Source organism: Acomys minous (genome assembly GCF_964271855.1).
Source record: "Acomys minous genome assembly, chromosome: 6".
Lineage (NCBI taxonomy): Eukaryota > Metazoa > Chordata > Mammalia > Rodentia > Muridae > Acomys > Acomys minous.
The window spans coordinates 50,839,587-50,852,977 of NC_140487.1; the positions used below are offsets into that span (position 1 = coordinate 50,839,587).

The 13,391-nt window shown below is 43.1% G+C and overlaps 1 protein-coding gene across 7 annotated transcripts in view; it reads right to left on the reverse strand.

Annotated features, from left to right (window-relative positions):
• The window catches only part of LOC311600067 (broad substrate specificity ATP-binding cassette transporter ABCG2), a 110,392-nt gene that overhangs the window by 46,534 nt on the left and 50,467 nt on the right, over positions 1–13,391 (reverse strand). Inside the window, exon 1 of one of the 7 annotated variants that reach the window (XM_084786324.1) lies at positions 4,953–5,083. The exons of 4 other annotated variants lie outside the window; for them this stretch is intronic. The gene's annotated coding sequence lies outside the window, so the exon portion shown is untranslated. Of the gene's footprint in view, positions 1–1,568; positions 1,686–4,569; positions 4,783–4,952; positions 5,084–13,391 lie in introns of those variants that run through there. 2 more of the 7 variants (XM_084786326.1, XM_084786327.1) reach the window with 2 other exon arrangements.

Sequence of the window (13,391 nt, forward strand, 5' to 3'; positions counted from 1 at the left end):
CAAAATAAGGCTATCTTTATATATTTGAAACTGTTATATATGTTGGAAGAAACTAAATATATAACAGTCAGCTATAATCTGGCAAATTAAGATGAATCCCTGATTTAAAAAAAAAAAAAAAAGACTGGAAAAGCAAAAGCAAGTGAAATCAAGTGACCAGTGCTACAGCACTGCGCTAAGATTAGATGATTCACTCCCTCAGCTGTGTTAGTTGTGCAAGCCACCACCAACTGCTCTGGACTAGATTGCTGTGCTGTTTATCTTCAACTTGGTAGCAAGTCAACAAATTCTTCAAAATTAGGACAAATAAGAAAATGAACAACATTTTCAATGTTGATATTGAAAGTGTAATCTTTGGTCTTGAAGATATTTTAAACCCAAATCTGTAGAACTCAGTCTAGGTGAGTGACATTTTTGTAATGTATTATTTTATTTTTTTAAAAAAAACATGAAAAATGTCTTGAGATTCATAATTTACAATTAGTTGAAGCTGAGATGAAGTCAGTCATGAACCCCTCCTGTGAAAAGAGGTCAAACCTGGCAGTCTGTGGCATCTTTTCACATTTGTAGTGAAAGAATGAAGCGAATAGTGGCAATTATTTTTTGTTGACAACACAAGGCACTTGGACAATCTCTTAGAATAAAGCAGTTGTTAGTGATAACTATTTATGACCCATGGGGATAACAACTCTGCTTCCATAGGGGGAACCAGAAGGAGACCGAGCACATTCTCCTGGGGGGGAGGAGATCTGCATATGTACCTGGAATTCAAGATATAATGTATATTTAGAGAAATTCAGTAGCAAAAAAAAAAATCTGTACTGGAATGAACCCACTGCTTAAGGTGGCTACGTACTCACAGTGTAAATCAGTTCCACACATGCCAAATAAATTCCATTCGTAGCTTGGATTTGAAGGTGAAGGTGATTGAGTGGGCTGGTTTGAATTAAACTTGAACTGCTAGATTTAGTCATGAGAAGCTATACTTCTAGATTATAGCTCTTTGCTTCTGAAATACACGTTTAACTTGAAGTATTATCATAGGCGGTATATTGAATATCTAGAATACACAGAGTTTCTCTTCTACTACACTCACAAATGACCATTGCTGCAGCTGGATTGGGGACAGACACATTCACTGAGTAACTTTCTAGTGAACCCAGCTTAAGTTTCCAATAACTCAATTGTATTCCACCTCTGTCTACTTGGCCATCAGCTAAGGGCTCAGTCCCATTAGACAGCCTCTCTATTTCAGACATCAATCCAGGTAGTAGGCTGTCACTTGGACTTGTAAATGACTGGTAATAACTCATGTTCCCACAGCCTCCCTTGGGTTGAATAAAAATAGGTTCACAGAATGCAGGACACCGTGCTTAGTTTACCAGTGTCCAGCATGGGACATTGCTAGCCAAGCATGGCAGTGTGTAAATATAATCCCAGCAGTTGGAAGGCAGAGCAATGGGGATGACTACAAGTTCAAGGCCAGCCTGCTCTAATAGCAAGTTCCAGGTCAACAACAGCTACATGGTGAGTGTTATAAAGGACGTGGGTGAATGTCAAAAAAATACCTTCTCACAGAGACTTCAGTTAGGGTCCTCAGAAAGACAGCTTCTAGCTTCTTTCCCACAGAGTTGAGAGATGGCCTCTTCCTTGGGCACCAATGCATGTAAACAGCCAAGTAAATCTTTCTGTTCAGATATTGCAGCTTAAGTTTTATAGAGCTGAACCACCAGTCCTCTTCCTCCCTTTCCAGTGGTCCATAGGTGGAGCTAAAAGTCTTAACTCTGTCATCACTAGACCTTTCTGAGACCACGCCCACCCTCCAGCTACCCAGGAGCCCCACCCTAGGCAATCTCACTCATACAAACTGGGGCGTGAAAAACTTGGCCCTCTGGTTAGGGTTGGGATGTAACTCGGTGGTGAAGCTTAACCTCATTAAGAACAAGAAAAGACAAAGTCTCAGAAGACACTAAGGATTTGGGCGAGATCTGTGACTGGGAAAGGGCAAAGATCAAATACAGTAGCATCATCCATGTTATGGAACAGGAGCAAAGGGTCAGAGAGATTCTTAATGTAAGTCAGATCATGAGGTTACAAAACTAAGTTTCCCCACCACTGTAGGCACACACTGACACAGTAAGGAAATCTCAGTTCCTCAATTTCTATTCTTCCTACAATTATTTTCTTTCTGTGTTTATTACAAATGCTTGTTAGAAGCAATTCTGTAGTTACTTAAAGCAAGAGGCTACAACTACAAATGCAATTTAAGATAAAAAAAAAAGGCAGCCTAGATTAACATCTATCAGTATATCAATTTAATGTCCCTAGAGCTATGTCATCTAAAACAGGACCCACTCGCTATATGTGCGTCTTAAAACGTGTGTAGTATGAACTAAGATGTGTTGGACAAGATATAAGATGTACAGCACATTTGAATTATTATCGAAAAGCCATCTCCCTTTCAGCCACGACTGAAATTTTAAATTGCATTTAATCTAGTATTTTACACACTGTTACTTACAATATCTTAAAGTCGTCTTTGAGCCTCACAACTACAGTCTTAGCTGGGCAAGAAAACATGAGCTAGAATTGGGTCCCTAGCACTGTAAACCTTTTTCAGGTCATAACGCCACTTGTTTAACACTTACACAGTATAACAGCGTGAACAACTAAATGATGTAGCATTTCTACTAACAAGTCAGACAAAAATGCTAAATGTTCACGGCCCAGCCTTCTACTTCCCTGGACCTTCAACTGACCCACAAGGGAACCATTCAGGGTCCCTTAAATGAAATACGGATCATGCTAACACACTCCCCAGTTCCCTGATCTGAAGAAGAAACTGTCTTAGAGATGTGGAGTGGTTGATTTAATGACAGGAAAGGAAGGGCTCAGTCTGTAGACACAAGTTCACTCTGCATTTCCCCATCAACTCATGTTCTCGTCTCCTTCCTGCAGGCCTTTATAGTGCGTGCTGTAAAAACTATCAGGATATACAGAAAAGATACATTCAGGGACCAAGGAGCTAGCTCAGTCAGCACAGTACTCACAAACAATTAGACCTGAGTTGTTATCCCAGTGCTGGTGAGACAGCAGGAGGCAGACAGGTGAATCCCTGGGCCTAGGTTGGTGAGGCCCTCTCAAAAAGCAAGGTGACATGATGGGTAGCCTGAGGAAGGACACCAGTGCCCTCCCACAATGTGCTTAGGTTAGGCAGAGAGGAGGGGAGAGAGAAAGAGGATGAGGGGAAAGAGTAGATAAAATGAGAGACAGACACACATGGTGAACACAGATAAAAGTTCAATAGCCCTTATCTCCTGGGTGCTCTAGATTCCCTTCCCTATGACTCAGTGGTTAAAATGCCTACCTGGGTGCTTGAGAGCGAGCATGACAGTGGCTGTAAAATACACTTGCTAAAGTCCACGCCTTGTAATTGTTCCAAGGATATGAAGATTTTAAGTCAAACTAATGGTTCTTGTAATGTGAACTGCTTTCCTCCTCCTCCTCCTGCTCATCCCTGTATTATTATTATTATTATTATTATTATTATTATTATTATTATTATTAGTTGTTTTTGTTGTTGTTGTTATATAACTTTGTTGTCCCCTACATTCTAGCCCTTCTTTTCTGCTGTATAAGCACAGTGGCCCAGGGACCAGGACAGCTCTCCTGAGTAAGGACCATTGGTGTCATTGAGCCCTCAGCAACTCTTCCTCTTCCTAAGACATTCTCCTGGAATGCCTTCTGAGGGAAGCCACAAAACTTAGTACTTTCTAGAAAGTTACTCTTTACCCTGTGGGAGAACTTGAAGAATTTAGAGCCAAGTAGTTACCAGATGCTACCTGAGCTTAACTTATAGCCTTTCCCCAGGCTCAACAGTCAGAGATGCCGAGGATCAACCCAGGCTCCTTGGGTCTCTAATTTCATCGTTGGTGTTGGCCCTTCCTGGGAAAATGGACACCTTCGTTGAGATTAATCATGAGTGGAGCTGAAGAAATAACTTGGTCTGTCTGTATCCATTCAGCTGTGCTTTAAATGGCTGGTGTACTGCCGCCTTTGAATATGACTCCCTAAATATTTCATTTGTCTTTATAAGTAAATTAATTATGAGCTTAAAATCTCTCAACGACTTCCCAGCCAATGGGTTAACGACTGTAAACCAAACCAACCAACCAAACAAACAAGCAAACAAAACAACAAAAACCCATAAAAGTAAGACTCCACCACCCACACACACAAAAAAAGCTTTTTCAGTATTATTTTAGTAACTACTGTAATAAACTGGTTAATTTTTTAAAGTCAATTATTAAAACTCAATAGCAATAGTTTGGTGTGATGCTACCCTGAAATAGCCCCTGTGCTGCTATGGCTGAGGCAGGAGAATTATATAAGCTTGAGATCCTAGCTAGCCTGGGAATCATAGAAAGACACCCCACACACACACTCTGAGAAAAACAAAACAAAAACAGTAAAAGCAGACAACTGCACAAAGTAACCAGAACGTTTTATGTCCACATATGAAATTGTCAAAGAACAAAATATAGACAATAAAAGTAAAGCTCAACTCACCACAGACAGGTTTCAAAGGGAGCCCAGTAACAAGCCACCTAAAATTGACAAACTTTAGACCCCACGTGTTGGGTGGGGTCTTAAGAAGAGGTTGTTCAGTCCCCTTTGAAAACTCCTCCACTTGTAGTACTGACTTCGCTCAGCCAGTGTAATCTATGCATCCAAGAGCAATTATCTAAATATTTGGAGCAAACAGGGTTGGACTTTATCCTCCAGTCCTGACCCGCTAGCACCATGCCGCCCAAGTGTCTGGAAGAGAAACGACTGAACTGTCAGTGTTTCCTACTCAACTTTCAAAAACCACACCTGGGACGCGGTCCCCTGGCCCGCACAGCGCGACCCGCAGTCCCGCCACCCCCACGCGGCGCCGAGCACGCACTCACCTGGCTCTCGTGCTCCCCACACCTAGCTGTCCCTAGCTGAGCAGCAGCCCAGCCGCCCAGACTGCATCCGGCACACGCCCGCCCGCTGGCCCAGAGCTTCTGCCCGCCTCCCAAGGCGCCTAAAGCTCCGCCGCGGTGACGTCAGCTTGCGCCGCCTGGCCGATCGCGCGCTAGAGAAGCTGGACCCACAGGCCGCTGGACATACGTGGGTTGGGGGCTTCCTGCACTGCTGAGGCACAGGCTTAGGGCCTAGAGACCGGGTCACAGTGGAAAAGGCAAGGCACTTCCCTGGGGTCACCCTAGTTCCTTCACCCTTGTGAACTTGGAAGAACCACAAGATACCGTAGTTTGGCAATTTACTGTTATAACTGTGGCAGGCTGGACTTTGTGTGGACTTTGCCGGGATTTATGGAGGTGGGCTAGACAGCATCCTGGTGAGAGATGGGGCTCTGCTCTCCTGAAGTTGCCTGATTCCTTTATTGTTTGGGGACTTTACCAGGCAGCTGCCAAAATGGAAGGATCCTATGCTAGAAGTTGGGGAACTTCTCTTACAAACTAGAAAAGGAGTAATTCAACACCTTAGAAAAAGGACATAAAAACTGGAAGACACCAAACTCATCTCTCCTGACGGTGAAACTTCCTAAGCAACTTGAGGAAGAAAGAGTTTGTTCTGTTTATATTTCCCCACCACAGTCAATCATTAAAAGCATTCAGGGCAAGGATCTGGAGCCAGGAGCTGATGCAGAGGCCATGAAGAATGCTGCTTACTGACTTGCTCAGTTTATTTATTTTTTATTAATATAGAGAACCCAGGACCACCAGCTCAGGAGTGTCCCCACTTAAAATGGGCTGGACCCTCACCCAGCAACCACTAATTAAGAAAATGCCGACAGCCAGAACTTAAGGAGCATCCCTCCCCCCCCCCCCCCCCCGCGATTTCCCTCTTCTTAGATGACTCTAGTTTATTGGAAGTTGACCCAAAAGAAAAAAAAATAGCCCAGACAGTTGGCCCATTGTGAACTTGACTCGCCAACACTATTAAACAATAACCATTTGTTGCTGCTGCTTCTGTTGTTGTTGTTTTTAACAACCCTAAGGTCTTATATTTTAATACATATTCCAATATAAAACATAAACTTAAAAGTCAGGCACTCTTTACAAATTCAAACAATTTAAAAGTTTACTCATTCTTTCTTTAAAAAAAAAAATTCAACGTCTCTTCTGAAATCCAAAGTCTCTACCTGTATGGGCTCCTATAAAATCAAAATAAATTCAATCCTTTCTTATTACAAGAAGAAAAAAACCAGGCACAGTCACAGTCAGATCAAAGCAAAACCAAAGTCCAGCCATGTAAAGGTCAGGGCCGGGCTTCTGAGATTTACAATCTCCTGGGCTCGACCAAAGGGCTTGCCGTACCACACACAGCTTGTTTAGTGGGCTCAGGCCTTTTCCACTCTAGGGCTGCTGCTGGCCTTAGCAGTCGTCCCATGATACTGGTGTCTCAAACTGCTGGGGTCTTCTGCTGTAACCAGGCTGCACTTTCACCAAAAGCTTCTCCGGGCTCTTTTCTAGCACACCAGACCAGACACACGCAGTGCCAAGCCTCAGCCGCTCTCCACGAGCCTTTCATGCCTTAAAAACCAGCCAACACTGGGTACAACCTTAGCTAATGTCTCAGTTCCAGCTAACTAGCATCAACTGTCTCGGCAAAGCAAAGGTGTCATTCAGTGATTCTGGTATCTTGTTGATAGAGCTGATAGCCCAGCTGACCAGCACCACAGATTCTTTTCTTTTCTTTCCTTCTTTCCACCCCACCCCCCACCCCACCCCCCGCCCAAGACAGGGTCTCTCTGTGTTATCCTTGGCTGTCCTGGAGTTGCTTTGTAAACCAGGCTGGCCTCGAACTCACAGTGATCCTCCTGCCTCTGCTGTGGCGCATGCCTTTAATCTCAGCACACCACAGATTCTTAATTCAAAACAGCAAATGGCCCCAACAGGCTTTAAATTTCTCCATGAACTTCACAAGCTATGACTCTATCTAGCCAGGATAGCTGCTGACAATGTTACCAAGAAACTTGTCAGTCCTTTTTTGGATGCTTACTTTCCTTGGCTTGGTGGCACACACCTTTAATCCCGGCACTCAGGAGGCAGAGGCGGGTGAATCGTTGTGAGGTCAAGACTAGCCTGGTCTACAAAGCGAGTCCAGGACAGCCAAGGCTACACAGAGAGACCCTGTCTACAAAACAAACAAACAAAACAACAACAACAAAAAATACCACACACACAAAGGACTGGAGAGATGGCTTAGTGGCTTAGCAGTTAAGAGCATTGGCTGCTCATCCAGAGGACCTGGGTTCAAATCTAAGAACCCACGTGGCAGCTCACAACTGTCTCTAATTCTAATTCCAGGATATCTGACACCCTCATACAGACATGCGCGGAGGCAGAACACCAATGTGAATAAAATTTAGGAAAAACAAGCAAAACAAAACAAAACAAAAAACTAAAGCTAGACTCAAGGAAGCTCAAGGAATTTGACAAGAAAAAAGTGGGTAGGCAGCTGAAACTTTGGCATCTGTTGAGAGGGGGGAGATGAGGAAGAGAAGGAGGAAAAGCCACCCTTTTTTGCACTGGAGGTCACCAAGCAGCCATGATCCCCAGAGGCAGGGTGTGGAGTGAGACCCAAGGTGTCTGGAAAAGTATGCTTGGATTTTGCCACTATCTGAAAGAAAAAGAATGAAGAAAGGGGGGAAAGTTCAATGTTTCCAAGGGAGAAGCTCTGAAAGGTACTGTTCAGGGAGGTAGGGAGAGAACGTTCTGGAAAAGGAACATGCATTGTCTTCTTAAGAGAACAATTATTCCTCCCATCGCCATGGCAGAGCCTAGGGTATCTAGGGGGGTGATTGAGCAGCCCACCTGGATTAACTTTCACGGGAGGAGATAATAGTGTGTAACCATCTAATCTTTGGAGCAGATCAGAATGTCACATTTCCACCTCCTTCTTTTGACCAAGAAGAAACAGCTTTGCCTCCATGGCCTGAAACAAAACCCTGAAGTCTCTACCTCTTCATACCCCATTTTAAATTCCTAGGAGTAACAAAGCTGATGCAGGATGTAGCAAAGCAGGAGTTGTCCACACTGTGTCTCTCATCTCAGGGCCAATTATACAGGTGGAAATTTTCCTTTCTGTTTTCATTTTTGTTGTTTTGATTTTAAACACTGTGTTCTTTTGTGCTGAAACTGAACATCCCAAATTGATATTGGATATCTTAGATATGTTATTTCACTTAATTTTTAATGATGTGTTTGTGTGGGTGGGATGGGCTATGTGCCTGTTAGTACAGTGCCTTAGGAGTTCCAGACCCTGATTCCCTGGAGCTGGTTTTGCCCTTCTCCTAGGTGCTGGGAATCCATCCAGTCTTTTCCAAGAACAGTAAGCACTCTTAACTGCTGAGTCATCTCTGCGTCCCCTTTCAGTTGTCCTCAGAAATTTTAAAATTTTTACTTAAGGAAAAGAAATGCATGATTGACTTCTACAAGGGTAAAATATTAGGGGTGAACTATTTTAATCAGGAGAAATGATAGCTTGGGTTAAGAAACACGTTTATATAATCTTTATCACTGATCAGTGATAAATCTGGGTTTCTGTCTTTTGGAAGTCAACGGCTACTATAGCTGGGTACACACACTACATTTTTTTTTTGTCACTGGGGTATGTTGAGACCTGCTTTAGCCTTTACACAATCATTGCCACTTTATTTTTTGGTCTCCATCTTAATTATAAGGTGAAATTAAGTTCAAGTTTTTCAGGCTTTGCCATCCAGTGATTATGTCTCTTTGACATTTGGTCAAGTCCCCCAACTAAAGAACAGATCAAATTAAAGTTCAGTTAGAAACATTTTGTCTAGCTAGTCAAAATAACGTAGTGTTGCTTTCTACACCTGATACTTGGTTGTTACCAGGTTATAGCTTTATAACCTGGTTATTACCTAGTCACAGTTTTGTTGGTTGTTACCTGCTTATGGTTTTGTTACCTGGTTGTTACTTGGTTACAGTTTTCCTTATAAAAAGCTTGCCTTAGAAGCAGACGAATGTCACAGTTTGGGTCTGCTGTATCCCTGGCCATGGTCAGTCATGGGGTGTAACACTCAAATTAACCCTCAGTATATCACTGAGACTGATGCTTGAGTGGTTTGTGTGGCAATTTTTGTACTACAACAGGCCAAGGGTGCTCTTTCCACATCTTGGCTTGCTAATAAAATAATTTAAAAATGGACTCAGGAGGGAGCTCAAGGGTGACATCATTGGAGTTAGAGGAAATAACAGGCCAAGCAAGCTGGAGAGCTCTATACCTATTAGGAGAGAAGTGGAAATGTTAGGCTTTTTGGATATAGAAGTAAAGAAAACATCCAGGCTCTTCACTGGATACCTACATATCCCTGCGTAGGGGAGAGGAAGAACTCAGAGACAGTGGATGTTTCCTAGATATCAGGGCAAGCATGTGAGCATCCTGGAAGGAATGAAGGGGCTCTAAAGAGATGCTAGTGACCCTCCTTCTAGTGGCCAGACAGTTGAAACTGTGGTCCCCAAGAAGCTGGAATTGGTCTCAGGAATTCTTGGAGTAGGAAAAGTCTGAAGCCTGGTACCAGTGTTGTTCCTTGTCAGACCCTGCAAGAGCCTGCATCTCAGACAGTGGTGGGCCAGTAACGCACAGGACTTCACCTGACCCAGACGAGTTTTACTTAACCCTTTCCCCTTGCAGTCACACCTAGACATCATGTCAGGAACCAAAAAGTGGAACTAGTGTTTGTGTCAGGGTGTATGCGTATGTGTCACTGTACCTGTTTTTTTGTTTGTTTGTTTGGTTGGTTGGTTTTTTCCTGCATCTTTCCTATGCGGACATATTAAATATATTTCCTTTTTCTGCTTTTCACTCTTACTTGCTTCTTTCACAGCTTATTGACCCACTCTGCCTGTTGGTGCACCAAGAACAAGTCTCTGGCCCTAATAATTCTACTAACAAGCAGACTTAAGATTTCCTCTAGGTCTAGGTTATAAGGAGCAGAAACAGTGAGAGAGGGAGGGGCTGGAGAGATGGCTCCACGGTTAAGAACACTTGTTGCTCTTACGGAAGATATGGGTTTGGTTCCTAGTGTCAACCTGGAGGCTAACAGCTATCTATAACTCCAGAGAACCTGATAGCTTAAGGCACTAGGCATGTACCTGGTATACATACATACATACATACATACATACATACATACATACATACATACATGCAAAACATTCAAACACATAAAGTAAAAAAAAAAAGTCAAAAAAGTTAAGAGTGGGGAAGGGATAAAGTTACTTTTCTGAGTTGGAACTCAGAAAGGAAGCCTAACTCAGAAAACAGAGGGTCAGGTTAGGCAAGTGAAATGCCTTTATCTGCATCAAAAGAATATCATCAAATGTTGACCAAACTATGTGTAAAGAGGACTGCTGGCCTGACCAGTCAGCATGAAAGCAAGCACGTTGACTGAGAGGCTCTGGTATATATCTTAGAAGCATAGAGATTCCTTTTTTTTTTTTTCTTTTCTTTTAATCCTGTGCTCAGGAACAGCATGATTTTCACCTTTTGTCAGTATGCTGCTGTTCAGACCATAACTGGGAGGTTCTTGTTACAGGCAGTCTCAGCTCTCTCTAGGCGAGGGAAGCCCCTGCTGCCTATAAACAAGGATACCATCAAGCACTGACCAAGCTCCATGTAAAAGGAGCTACAGATCACCAAGTGCATCAGAGGATGTTGATAAGGAGGATACAGATCACCAATCGCACTCTTTGTATCAGAGGATATCAACAGGACACTGTTCATCTATTCCAAAGGGAGTGGAGGCACCCGCTGTCCACATCACAAAGGAGTTTATGGCCATGGGTCATGATATTTGTAGCAGAGAAAGATGGCATGAATATTCACCTGTCCCAGACGCCTACAGATGGCCTGTTCTTCCTGTTCTGGGTTTACAAGGCCAAGTTAAGAGACTGTCAGTCTCTCGGGTCATAGCCCTCCACCCTCTACTGAGAAGCCGATGGTCACAGCATTGAGACTAATGCTGCAGTGTGTAAACAGCAGTTACAAAGAGCTGGGGGAAAGTCTCATTTCACTGCTTGGTGCTCATTGTGGCGTCTGACTTCCAAGGGTCTGCTTGTCCAGTGGGGATTCACACACGACCAGAGCATTTGGCTTGACATTCATATTGTATGCAAGCATGCTTCTGTTCAGTATCACTCCAACTTAAAGAAATCAAATGCCGGAGGGCCCGCTATATGTGCACTCTTGCTCCCATGGTTCTCTTTACAGCTACCAGACTCCTGACGTACTTGGTAAAGTTTTCTATAATGCTCTAAGTGGTGACAAATAAGGAATGGAGGTGATTTAAAAATCCTCCTAAAAGTTTTACTGTTAAAAGGAATATGGGAGAGAGTAATGCATATTTAAGAGTTTTCCTGGGATTCAAAGAACATATTTATTTGGTTTGACATAGAGATTCCATAATGTGTGAGCAGGCCAAGAGGTCAAGCAAAAAAAAAAAAAAAAGGCAAGGCACTCTCAAGTTCTTAGTGCTGCTGTGTGGAATCAGGAATGTGGCCCATGTGTTAATAAAGGCTTGGGCCTCAGTTTGGTTTTTCAAGTGTAGTGAAAACTTTTAAGATGTGTGACTATGAGAATGCACTTAGATGATCAGGACATGTCCTTAAAGGAGCTATTGGGACCCAGCCCCTCCCTGCTTCTTTGATTTACAGATGCCATAAGGAAAACATGCTCCTCTACCATGCCCTTCCACGATGATCTTCCATCTCATGACAGGGCAATAGGTGCCAAGACCGAGCATCCTTGGACTGGAAACTCTAAAACCAGAAGCCTTTCTTCTTTAGACACTGATGTTACCCTGGGTACTTCATTATACTATTGGAAAATAACTAATACATTTAGAATTCAGGATAGAAATGGAATTCAAAAGAATTAGAATTTTTAAAAAGACTGTGCGTGTGCGTGTGCGTGTGCGTGTGTGTGTGTGTGTTGCTGAGGCTCAAATCCAGGGCCTTAGCACACCACTATCTCTACCACTGACGTATTCCCTCAGCCTCCTGTGTACCTGAGTCTACATATGTTTGTCACAGCACCTGGCTGGCAGAAGGCAGATGAGACAGGTTGTTTCTTCAGAGAGTTAAGTGGTATGCATTTTTTTAGTTCAATTTTATTATACTGTACAATACAGGGACAGGGGACACTTGCAAGAAGATTAGAGGACAATGTTTAGGAATCTGCACTTTGCTTCCACAGTGGTCCTAAAATCAAATTCAAGCCAGGCTTGAGGACCACATTTACCACTGCGCTATTTAAATGCCCGCTTCCTTCCTTCCTTCCTTCCTTCCTTCCTTCCTTCCTTCCTTCCTTCCTTCCTACCTTCCTTCCTTCCTTCCTTTTTGAGAGGGTCTCACATAGCCCAGGCTGGTCTCAAATTTATTATGTTGCCAAAGGATTATTTTGAACTTCTGATTGTTTTCCGTTACCTTCCAAGGGTTGAGTTTATAGGCACACATCACATCCAGTTTTGTGTGGCACTGGCAATAGAGCTCACTGTCCTGTGCATGGTAGGCAGGCACTCTACCAGCTGAGCTACATTCTCAGCTAGAGAAAAGTGGAGTTTTTGTTTTCAGTTAAAGTGTGTGTGTGTGTGTGTGTGTGTGTGTGTGTGTGTGTGTGTGTGCACATACACATGTGAACATACACTTGTGCCACGATGCATAGACAGAGGGTCAAAAGACAACCTACAGGAGTTGGTTCATTCCTTCTACCAGGTGGGCCCAGGGAATTGAATTTAGATTATTAAGGTTGATAGTAAGAGCTGCCAGGCCATCTTGGTGGCCCAAGGTAAGTGTTTAAATTAGGCAAAAGAGAAAGTTGAAATGAATGGATGGTAACTAACAGTTTTCCCTGAAGTTGAAGCATCAGCTGAAAGTGCAGTTATTGTTTGTTTTTCATCCATGGTGTCTGGCTCACATTTAAGGAATAGAGTAATGCTAGTGCTTTAGGCCTCAAAAGCAGGCCTTAGAAAATGTGTCTGCCTGTCTGCCCCCTCTCTTTCTCTCATACACACACACACACACACACACACACACACACACACACACACACACACACCTTCTATCCCCTTCCACACCCAAAATGCTAATTATTAGAAATTATAATCTCATTTTTTTCCTGATATCTTGTCAGCAAGTATGTAAAAGAAAAGTCTCATTTTCTTCACAAATCACATATTTAGCATGTCTTTGCCAGCCTCTGTTGCAGGCTCTAAAAAAGGGGCTAGGGAGTTGGGAATGTGTCTTCTCATTTTGATTTTTGGTTGGTTGGTTAGTTGGTTGGTTTGGTTTGCAGTGCTGGAAGTAGAGCCT